We start from the raw sequence: 13,517 nt of genomic DNA, 5'->3' as shown, positions 1-13,517 counted from the left end.
CAACAACAACAACAACAACAACAACAGTAACTACAACAATCATCCCAACAACAATAATAACCGCAACAACAACAACAATCAGAAGCAGCTATGCCAAAGGTGTGAAAAGTATCACTCGGGGTTCTGCACCAAATTTTGCAACAAGTGTAAAAGAAATGGTCATAGCGCGGCGAAGTGTGAGGTCTACGGACCAGGGGTTAATAGAACGAAAGGAACAAATGGTGTCGGAACGAGTAATGGTGGAGCAAGTAGTGTCGGAGCAAGTTATGCCAATGTAGTTTGTTATAAATATGGAAAACCGGGCCACATTATTAGAAATTTCCCGAACCAGGAGAACACGAATGGACAAGGCCGCGGAAGAGTTTTCAATATTAATGCGGCAGAGGCACAGGAAGACCCGGAGCTTGTTACGGGTACGTTTCTTATTGACAATAAATCTGCTTACGTTTTATTTGATTCGGGTGCGGATAGAAGCTATATGAGTAGAGATTTTTGTGCTAAATTAAGTTGTCCATTGACGCCTTTGGATAGTAAATTTTTACTCGAATTAGCAAATGGTAAATTAATTTCAGCAGATAATATATGTCGGAATCGAGAAATTAAACTGGTTAGCGAAACATTTAAGATTGACTTGATACCAGTAGAGTTAGGGAGTTTTGATGTGATAATCGGTATGGACTGGTTGAAAGAAGTGAAAGCAGAGATCGTTTGTTACAAAAATGCAATTCGCATTATACGAGAAAAAGGAAAACCCTTAATGGTGTACGGAGAAAAGGGCAACACGAAGCTACATCTTATTAGTAATTTGAAGGCATAAAAACTAATAAGAAAAGGTTGCTATGCTGTTCTAGCACAAGTCGAGAAAGTACAAACTGAAGAAAAGGGCATCAATGATGTTCCCGTCGCAAAAGAATTTCCCGATGTATTTCCGAAAGAATTACCGGGATTACCCCCACATCGATCCGTTGAATTTCAAATAGATCTTGTACCAGGAGCTGCACCAATAGCTCGTGCTCCTTACAGACTCGCACCCAGCGAGATGAAAGAACTGCAAAGCCAATTACAAGAACTTTTAGAGCATGGTTTCATTCGACCAAGCACATCACCGTGGGGAGCTCCTGTTTTGTTTGTCAAGAAGAAAGATGGTACATTCAGGTTGTGTATCGACTACCGAGAGTTGAACAAACTTACCATCAAGAACCGCTACCCACTACCGAGAATCGACGACTTATTTGATCAACTACAAGGCTCGTCTGTTTATTCAAAGATTGACTTACGTTCCAGGTATCATCAAATGCGGGTGAAAGAAGATGATATTCCAAAGACTGCTTTCAGAACACGTTACGGTCATTACGAGTTTATGGTCATGCCATTTGGTTTAACTAATGCACCAGCTGTGTTCATGGATCTTATGAACCGAGTGTGTGGACCATACCTTGACAAGTTTGTCATTGTTTTCATTGATGACATACTTATTTACTCAAAGAATGACTAAGAACAGGGTGAACATTTGAGAAAGGTGTTAGAAGTATTGAGGAAGGAAGAATTGTACGCTAAGTTTTCAAAGTGTGCATTTTGGTTGGAAGAAGTTCAATTCCTCGGTCACATAGTGAACAAAAAAGGTATTAAGGTGGATCCGGCAAAGATAGAAACTGTTGAAAAGTGGGAAACCCCGAAAACTCTGAAACACATACGCCAGTTTTTAGGACTAGCTGGTTACTACAGAAGGTTCATCCAAGACTTTTCCAGAATAGCAAAACCCTTGACTGCATTAACGCATAAAGGGAAGAAATTTGAATGGAATGATGAACAAGAGAAAGCGTTTCAGTTATTGAAGAAAAAGCTAACTACGGCACCTATATTGTCATTGCCTGAAGGAAATGATGATTTTGTGATTTATTGTGACGCATCAAAGCAAGGTCTCGGTTGTGTATTAATGCAACGAACGAAGGTGATTGCTTATGCGCCTAGACAATTGAAGATTCACGAACAAAATTATACGACGCATGATTTGGAATTAGGCGCGGTTGTTTTTGAATTAAAGACTTGGAGGCACTGCTTATATGGGGTCAAAAGTATTATATATACCGACCACAAAAGTCTTCAATACATATTTAATCAGAAACAACTGAATATGAGGCAGCGTAGGTGGATTGAATTGTTGAATGATTACGATTTTGAGATTCGTTACCACCCGGGGAAGGCAAATGTGGTAGCCGATGCCTTGAGCAGGAAGGACAGAGAACCCATTCGAGTAAAATCTATGAATATAATGATTCATAATAACCTTACTACTCAAATAAAGGAGGCGCAACAAGGAGTTTTAAAAGAACGAAATTTAAAGGATGAAATACCCAAAGGATCGGAGCAGCATCTTAATATTCGGGAAGACGGAATCCGGTATAGGGCTGAAAGGATTTGGGTACCAAAATTTGGAGATATGAGAGAAATGGTACTTAGAGAAGCTCATAAAACCAGATACTCAATACATCCTGGAACGGGGAAGATGTACAAGGATCTCAAGAAACATTTTTGGTGGCCGGGTATGAAAGCCGATGTTGCTAAATACGTAGGAGAATGTTTGATGTGTTCTAAGGTCAAAGCTGAGCATCAGAAACCATCAGGTCTACTTCAACAACCCGAAATCCCAGAATAGAAATGGGAAAACATTACCATGGATTTCATCACTAAATTGCCAAGGACTGCAAGTGGTTTTGATACTATTTGGGTAATAGTTAATCGTCTCACCAAATCAGCACACTTCCTGCCAATAAGAGAAGATGACAAGATGGAGAAGTTAGCACGACTGTATTTGAAGGAAGTCATCTCCAGACATGGAATACCAATCTCTATTATCTCTGATAGGGATGGCAGATTTATTTCAAGATTCTGGCAGACATTACAGCAAGCATTAGGAACTCGTCTAGACATGAGTACTGCCTATCATCCACAAACTGATGGGCAGAGCGAAAGGACGATACAAACGCTTGAAGACATGCTACGAGCATGTGTTATTGATTTCGGAAACAGTTGGGATCGACATCTACCGTTAGCAGAATTTTCCTACAACAACAGCTACCATTCAAGCATTGAGATGGCGCCGTTTGAAGCACTTTATGGTAGAAAGTGCAGGTCTTCGATTTGTTAGAGTGAAGTGGGGGATAGACAGATTACAGGTCCGGAGATTATACAAGAAACTACCGAGAAGATCATCCAAATTCAACAACGGTTGAAAACCGCCCAAAGTCGACAAAAGAGCTACGCTGACATTAAAAGAAAAGATATAGAATTTGAAATTGGAGAGATGGTCATGCTTAAAGTTGCACCTTGGAAAGTCGTTGTTCGATTTGGTAAACGAGGGAAATTAAATCCAAGGTATATTGGACCATTCAAGATTATTGATCGTGTCGGACCAGTAGCTTACCGACTTGAGTTACCTCAACAACTCGCGGCTGTACATAACACTTTCCACGTCTCGAATTTGAAGAAATGTTTTGCTAAAGAAGATCTCACTATTCCGTTAGATGAAATCCAAATCAACGAAAAACTCCAATTCATCGAAGAACCCGTCGAAATAATGGATCGTGAGGTTAAAAGACTTAAGCAAAACAAGATACCAATTGTTAAGGTTCGATGGAATGCTCGTAGAGGACCCGAGTTCACCTGGGAGTGTGAAGATCAGATGAAGAAGAAATACCCGCATCTATTTCCAGAAGATTCGTCAACACCTTCAACAGCTTAAAATTTCGAGACGAAATTTATTTAACGGGTAGGTACTGTAGTGACCCGAACTTTTCCATGTTTATATATATTAATGGAGATTGATATTTACATGATTAAATGTTTCCAACATGTTAAGCAATCAAACTTGTTAAGACTTGATTAATTGAAATATGTTTCATATAGACAATTGACCACCCAAGTTGACCGGCGATTCACGAACGTTAAAACTTGTAAAAACGACATGACGATATACATATGGATATACATATGGTTAACATGAGATTATTATAAGTAAGTATCTCCATAAGTATATTAACAATGAGTTATATACATATAAACAAGACTACTAACTTAAGGATTTCGAAACGAGACATATATGTAACGATTATCGTTGTAACGACATTTAAATGTATATATATCATATTAAGATATATTAATATATCATAATATCATGATAATATAATAATTTAACATCTCATTAGATATAATAAACAATGGGTTAACAACATTAATTGAGATCGTTAACTTAAAGGTTTCAAAACAACACTTACATGTAACGACTAACGATGACTTAACGACTCAATTAAAATGTATATACATGTAGTGTATTTAGATGTATTAAAATACTTTTGGAAGACTTCAAGACATATATCAAAACACTCATACTTAACGAAAATGGTTACAGTTACTTTCCCATTCTTTTCTTTCATCAAGAATTCTAGTCGTATTCTTACCCGTATTATACACAGCTTCAAAACGTACTTACTATGGGTATATACCAATAGGAACTAGCATGGGATTCCACTCTTGATTATGTCATGTATGACTAATCAATTTTAACTTCTACCATGAGCTAGTCAACTAACTAGAACTCCTTTTAACCCCACTCACCACTCACCAATTACCACTCATCATTCACTCCATTTCACTTCCAATTCTCTTTCTAATTCTCTCTCAACACACACACACTATTATGAACGTATTTTTACAGTAGTTAATCATCATCTTCATCAAAAATCACTTCAAGAATCAAGCTATAATCATCATAGGAAGAACACTTCAAGAACACTTCAAAAATCCCTTCAAGTTTACTAATTTACTTTCAAGCTTTCTAATCCATTCCAAGTAATCATCTAAGATCAAGAAACCTTTGTTATATACAGTAGGTTATCTTTCTTATTCAAGGTAATATTCATATTCAAACTTTGATTCAATTTCTATAACTATAAACTATCTTAATTCGAGTAAAAATCTTACTTGAACTTGTTTTTGTGTCATGATCCTACTTCAAGAACTTTCAAGCCATCCAAGATCCTTTGAAGCTAGATCATTTCTTGTCACTTCCAGTAGGTTTACCTACTAAACTTAAGGTAGTAATGATGTTCATAACATCATTCGATTCATATATATAATACTATCTTATTCGAAGGTTTAAACTCGTAATCACTAGAACATAGTTTAGTTAATTCTAAACTTGTTCGCAAACAAAAGTTAATCCTTCTAACTTGACTTTTAAAATCAACTAAACACATGTTCTATATCTATATGATATGCTAACTTAATGATTTAAAATCTGGAAACACGAAAAACACCGTAAAACCGGATTTACGCCGTCGTAGTAACACCGCGGGCTGTTTTGGGTTAGTTAATTAAAAACTATGATAAACTTTGATTTAAAAGTTGTTATTCTGAGAAAATGATTTTTATTATGAACATGAAACTATATCCAAAAATTATGGTTACACTCAAAGTGGAAGTATGTTTTCTAAAATGGTCATCTAGACGTCGTTCTTTCGACTGAAATGACTACCTTTACAAAAATGACTTGTAACTTATTTTTCGGACTACAAACCTATACTTTTTCTGTTTATATTCATAAAATAGAGTTCAATATGAAACCATAGCAATTTGATTCACTCAAAACGGATTTAAAATGAAGAAGTTATGGGTAAAACAAGATTGGATAATTTTTCTCATTTTAGCTACGTGAAAATTGGTAACAAATCTATTCCAACCATAACTTAATCAACTTGTATTGTATATTATGTAATCTTGAGATACCATAGACACGTATACAATGTTTCGACCTATCATGTCGACACATCTATATATATTTCGGAACAACCATAGACACTCTATATGTGAATGTTGGAGTTAGCTATACAGGGTTGAGGTTGATTCCAAAATATATATAGTTTGAGTTGTGATCAATACTGAGATACGTATACACTGGGTCGTGGATTGATTCAAGATAATATTTATCGATTTATTTCTGTACATCTAACTGTGGACAACTAGTTGTAGGTTACTAATGAGGACAGCTGACTTAATAAACTTAAAACATCAAAATATATTAAAAGTGTTGTAAATATATTTTGAACATACTTTGATATATATGTATATATTGTTATAGGTTCGTGAATCAACCAGTGGCCAAGTCTTACTTCCCGACGAAGTAAAAATCTGTGAAAGTGAGTTATAGTCCCACTTTTAAAATCTAATATTTTTGAGATGAGAATACATGCAGGTTTTATAAATGATTTACAAAATAGACACAAGTACGTGAAACTACATTCTATGGCTGAATTATCGAAATCGAATATGCCCCTTTTTATTAAGTCTGGTAATCTAAGAATTAGGGAACAGACACCCTAATTGACGCGAATCCTAAAGATAGATCTATTGGGCCTAACAAACCCCATCCAAAGTACCGGATGCTTTAGTACTTCGAAATTTATATCATATCCGAAGGGTGTCCCGGAATGATGGGGATATTCTTATATATGCATCTTGTTAATGTCGGTTACCAGGTGTTCACCATATGAATGAATTTTTATCTCTATGTATGGGATGTGTATTGAAATATGAAATCTTGTGGTCTATTGTTACGATTTGATATATATAGGTTAAACCTATAACTCACCAACATTTTTGTTGACGTTTAAAGCATGTTTATTCTCAGGTGAATATTAAGAGCTTCCGCTGTTGCATACTAAAATAAGGACAAGATTTGGAGTCCATGTTTGTATGATATTGTGTAAAAACTGCATTCAAGAAACTGATTTCGATGTAACATATTTGTATTGTAAACCATTATGTAATGGTCGTGTGTAAACAGGATATTTTAGATTATCATTATTTGATAATCTACGTATAGCTTTTTAAACCTTTATTTATGAAATAAAGGTTATGGTTTGTTTTAAAAATGAATGCAGTCTTTGAAAAACGTCTCATATAGAGGTCAAAACCTCGCAACGAAATCAATTAATATGGAACGTTTTTAATCAATAAGAACGGGACATTTCAAAACGTTACCGAGCTAAGGGAAAGTTTATGCCGTTATGTAACCCACACATACAATAAGTTTAAGTACTCGTGCCTAGTAAGTAAAACGTAAAAAGCGCATGTATTCTCAGTCCCAAAAATAGTTGAAGTAAAAAGGGATGCTATAACTCACGGTGAATAAGCACTAAAAGTCGATACGAGGTAAGTAAGCAAGTAAGTCGGTCCGAAAGGTCCTCAACCTAAGTCAAAAGTTACTAAGTCAGTAATTCGTTCCCAAAGGTTTAAAAGCATGTAAGTTAGGTCTTAAGTATCATCATCATCAACATCATACGTAAAAAGTAAAGTAAGTTTTCAATCAAGGATAGAGACCGAAACAAAGGCTGACTTCTTTCAGCTGCTACGACCTCTATACAAACTGAAATGACTCAAGGCCAGTGGCCATGGCTTCGTATGTGAGTCCTCTAACTGCTGACCAATTTTCAGAACCTAACTCTTCTTCGTTTGACCGTGGCGATGGTCTAAGTGCGAGTAGGTCAGAAATTTCAGCACAACGTTACAAGGGCGTAGTGACTTTCGGAAGGCTATAAATCCTAAACCGTACATCGGATTTAGGCGAGGCCTAAACGAAAAGTCACCTACTCGAACCGAACTATCTGGAAATCAACTTTTCCAGTAGTCTAGGATCCTGATCAAACCCTGAAAACAGAAAGCAAGTGCTCCGGTGGGTTTCTCGGTGTTTGATGTTCATCACAGTTCTCATCCTTGATGCGTATAAGCCTCAAGTGTACAACTCTTGATGTTTTAGCATCACTTTGACTAAGGTTTAACCATCAACACACAAAGTTAAGACTAGGAAACAAATAACAACTCATGTACGATTTTGAGCAAGATGATGAACCAAAGTTACATCAATTCCTAGTTTCAACACAATCACAAGTTCTATTAAGCTATAAACTTTGAATCAAACTAAATAAGCAAGACCTTAAGCTAGAGAGCTTAGATCTTAGCTAAATATTAAAGACCTTAGACTACAAAGTCTAGATCTCATGTTCTTGGTGAAACCCTAAGTCATAACACTTAGACTTTCAACTTTTACACAGCCATAAGTTAGGAAACTTAGATCTTGTAAAGTAAGTGATCATAAGCTAATAAGCTTTCTCTTAAACAAAATAGAAGATCATAAGTTACACAACTTAGATCAAACAAAAAAATGAAACCCTAAGCTAGTGAGCTTAGATTTCCAACAATACTTATGAGATCTCAAGCTAGTGAGCTTGCATCTTTTGTTTCATGATAACACAAGTCACAAATCTAAACTACAACAAACAAAAGAAGATCATAAACTAACAAACCTTGATCTTATCTCAACTTTTTGTAGAAACATCAAGCTAGTAAGCTTGTATTTCAAAATTTCTTGAAGATCCATAAAGTAAAGTGTTGGATCTTCAAGTTACATGAAGATCATAAACATGGGTTTTGATTTTTAAACATAAATAAAGAGATCTTAAGTAAGTAAACTTAGATCTAACAAGATTATGAAGATTCAAAGCTAAGAAGCATGAATCCATCATGTTCTTGAAAACTTTTCAAAATAAAGTGTAAATCAACAAAAGTTATGAAGATTCAAGTTACAAAACTTGAATCTTTGTTCATGATGATGATGATCTTATGAATTAAAGTAAGAAAAGAAGGAAAAAGAAGTTAAGAACTTACAAGTTCTTCAAGTATTTGAGAGAGAATTTTAGAGTGAGAAAGTAGAAAGAAGTGTGTGAGTTTGAATGAAATGAAAAATGAATGAAGTGTTGGTATTTATCAAATAAAGAAAAATAAAATAAAATAAAATGATGGTGATGGTGGGAGTGGTGGCCGACGGTCACCATGAGGTGGGGGGAGGGGACCATTTGCTTTTCATGGTGGTGGTACAATGGTGATAGTGATATGTTGGGTGGCATGGCATGTAAGGTTAAATGTTGTAGGTGTAGTACTTAAGCATGCTTGAAAAATTTTGTCTTAATACTTCCATGGGCTAAATCTTAATCACATGGGTTAATTAGTCCACTAACTAGCCTACTAAGTTAGGTAGGTTGGGCCATGTGAAAGGACCCGTTCATATACATTATAAACAATTCACAATAGTTGATTACATCGCGAGGTATTTGACCTCTATATGATACATTTTACAAACATTACATTCGTTTTTAAAAGACAAACTTTCTTTACATCAAAAATTGACAGGCATGCATACAATTTCATAATATCCACTATCCAACGATAAATTGACTTAATAATAATCTTTGATGAACTCAATGACTCGAATGCAACGTTCTTCGAAATATGCCATGAATGACTTCAAGTAATATCCTTAAAATGAACAAATGCACAGCGGAAGATTTCTTTCATACCTGAGAATAAACATGCTTTAAAGTGTCAACCAAAAGGTTGGTGAGTTCATTAGTTTATCATAATCATTCATTTCCATCATTTTAATAGACCACAAGAATTTCATTTCCATTTCTCATAAACATACGTCCCATGCATAGAGACAAAAATAATTCATATGGATTGAACACCTGGTAACCGACATTAACAAGATGCATATAAGAATATCCCCTATCATTCCGGGACATCCATCGGACATGATAAAAACGATTTCGAAGTACTAAAGCATCCGGTACTTAAGATGGGGTTTGTTAGGCCCAATAGATCTATCTTTAGGATTCACGTCAATTAGTAGATTGGTTTACTAATTCTTAGGCTACCAAGCAAAAGGGGCATATTCGGCTTCGATCATTCAACCATATAATGTAGTTTCGATTACTTGTGTCTATTTCGTAAAACATTTATAAAAATTTCGCATGTATTCTCAGCCCAAAAATATAAAGGGTAAAAAAAAAGGCAAATGAAACTCACCATACTGTATTTCGTAGTAAAAATACATATAACATCATTGAACAAGTGCAAGGTTGGCCTCGAATTCACGAACCTAAATTAAATATATATACTTGTATGTTGGTCAATATTTGTCTAACAAATTAGGTCAAGTTATAGTGTACCACAATCCTAATGCTCGAGACTAATATGCAAAAGTCAACAAAAGTCAATTTGACTCAAACTGATTTCCAAAATTTATACATGATTATTATATAGTTTAAATATCGTCATTTTATATTTTTAAAAGATTTATTAGAGTAAATAATATAATTCATTTATTAATAAATAAAACTTTATATAAAAATATACTTTTATATATCTTAAGTAATAAAATTTATAAAGTTTATTTAATATCATAAAAATATTATGATAGGTTTTATTAAGGTAATTATATTATTTGTATTACATATTTATTTGATAAAATAACATTGATAATGATAATAAGTAAAAGTTGTATTATTTTGTAATAATAATTATTATTATTCTATTAATAACAATATCAATATTTGTATTTAAAAAAAATGATATTATGATAAAATGATAATTCTAATTATGATAACCTTAATATTTACGATACTTTTTAATATTAATTTTAAAATAATAATTTTATTTAAATGGTAATAATAATAATATTTTATAATAACAATGACATTTCTATGATAATTTTTGTTAAAATGATAGTTTTAATACTAACGATACTTTTAATAATAATAGTAATGATAAAAATAATAAAAACGATAATTTTATCTAAATCAATATCTTACAATATTTTAATTTCATCATGATACTCATACACATTATTTCTTAATCGATTCATTTAATAGCTTTTAATCGTCTTTTATATCGCGTTCATGTTAATGATAATAATAGTAATTATAATAATTAGGTGTTACTACTATTAGTTTCTAGTTATAATAATACAAATGGTAATAAATATTACGATAATATTAATGATAATACTTTTTATGGATAATGATAATAATAATAATCATAATAATAATAATCATAATAATAATAATAATAATAATAATAATAATAATAATAATAATAATAATAATAATAATAATTGATAAAAACTAGAACGATGATAATAACGACGATAATAATAATCATTTTTAATAATAATACAAAAATTCAATTGACTATAACTTCTAATCCGTTCATCGAAACCATTCGATATCTAAATGAAAAGTTCTTAATTTTTCGCTAGCTTTCCAATGACATGCATATCTTATACCTTATCTCAACCGCATATGTAACTAATTTAGGATTTAACATAACCTATCTAACGGCAATATCAAAAGTACAAGAATGCATAATCCTATATACTCGAGCACTAGTCAGGGATACACTATTAGTATGTAAAAATTAAATTACGAGTACTCACGTATCAATATTGAGATTCAATATTGCAGGAAAGGTACGTAGACGCAACGGAGATGATAAACACTAGATCGACCTCACGAGCATACCCTCGAACATTACCCATCACCTCCATAGCTATAACCCATAATTTCCTTAGCCCTATCCCACTCGAAAAACCCATTTTTAAATTACTCGATCAACACTCCGTCGTAGTATTTTATGTATAAATACTAATAATATCGCTCCTAATACTACTAATAATAATCATATGATTAATAATAATAATAATAATAATAATAATAATAATAGTAAAAATAATATATATTTATATATGGAGATGTCGAGAGAGATTGAGGAATGAATTTAGAACCAGAACTCGATTTTAATTTATAGACTTGAGCTGGAACCGACACTCATGCGATCACATGAGTGTCATGTTAAAATACCATGCGTTCGCATGGATCATGTGACCAACCCATATTCGTATAAATTTTTGTTGCCGACAGTTTTTAATATTAATATATATCAACTAGATGACCTTTAGTGTCTACAACACAATATTAAAAGCAGAAGCATAATACTAGCGTAAAAAGACCATACATCATAAATAATTATTTAATTCATATGATTAATTAAATATTATATTATATTCACGTGCATAGTTGACTTGTAATTTTAGCACCGATGACTTGTACGTTGTTACTCGACTTATGTACCGGTTCCGGTTTCTCGAACGCATTTTCGTACGCTTAGAAAACTAGCCTTTTACGTTACGCGACGTGTACCCTTATTAATAATTTGACTTACTCATCAATAAATTATCTTATAATAAATGTAACTTATAAAATTGAGCGTTGTGGTCATTTGCTTCTATAAATCAGTGGTTCGTTGTTTGTCAAAATATATTAGTTTAATTCAAGACGTTTTATGACTAAATTATATATATTTATATTTTCATTTCGAAATATAAATTTGAACTATTTACTTAATGTAGTTTTTCAAAACTAATGTCATTCAAAACTTATATATTTAGAATTCGTTTAAATATTAAGAATTACTATTTCGTAACTTTTGTATTTTTAAAGTTTAATATTGATATACTTTATTTATATGAAAAATGTTTACAAAGACATTTAAATATTCCAATTACTTTATATTCCAAATCATTTTATTACAAAGGTTATAATAGTAGAAGTTGTTATGTCATAAGACGTTTTTTAAAAATCTATTATATCGAAATGACGTTTACGTTTATGAACGTAAAATCATATATGAATCATATCAAGTTTCAAGGTTTTAACTTCTAGTTTAATCATGACTCATAGGATTAAGTCTAAAGAAAAAATCAAACGCAAGGAATCATTTTAATGTAAAATGTCGATCTATTTAACTTGTCAATATCTATTTTCTAATTTACCTATATTCCCTAATTTCACTTTCACAATACCTAATATGAAGGTTAATTAATTTATCTTATCAAAAATCACGAGGCAATTATTGTAAGGCATGTATTGGAATTTAACAGAAATTTCCACCAATCTGACATGCTCTCGCTACTTGGCACTTTGTCCTTACTCGAAGATCACTTTTCCATTTATTCCGAATATCGTTAAAAAGGAAAGGTTTTCTAAATCAAAGTGGACCTCTTAACAAAGACTCGTAATCATAATTCAATGTATATGTTAAATCAATCATTTGATATCATCTTTTAATTCCATCGATAACTATTTGAACAAATACGTTTATGTAAAGTATTATACGTCTAATACTTTGTTAATGTTTTCAAGTTATAATATATACACATATACCTATATAATCATATCCGTTCATCTAATGGTTCGTGAATCGTTGGAATTTGGTCGAGGTCAAATGAATGTATGAACATAGTTTAAAATTCTTGATATTCAATTTAATAAACTTTGCTTATCGTGTCAGAAACATATGAAGATTAGAGTTTAAATTTGGTCGGAAATTTCCGGATCGTCACACCATGGAAGCCCATTAAGGTGTTAAGCCCAATAAGGTAACTAGTAAGCCCAAGTAAAAAACTTAAGCATAATTAAGGAACCATAAAACTAAGTAATCGTCATTAATAAGTAACAATTACGTTTACGTAGCCATAATATCCCAATTATGGCAAAAGTTTAACGTATGCTAAGTTCGTAGCTTGTTTAAAGCGATAAGTGACACTAACGGTCGTAAAAGCAATCAAG

The sequence above is a fragment of the Rutidosis leptorrhynchoides genome, chromosome 8 (assembly GCF_046630445.1).
Source record: "Rutidosis leptorrhynchoides isolate AG116_Rl617_1_P2 chromosome 8, CSIRO_AGI_Rlap_v1, whole genome shotgun sequence".
NCBI classification, from domain to species: Eukaryota; Viridiplantae; Streptophyta; class Magnoliopsida; order Asterales; family Asteraceae; genus Rutidosis; species Rutidosis leptorrhynchoides.
This window is presented reverse-complemented; position numbering follows the sequence as displayed.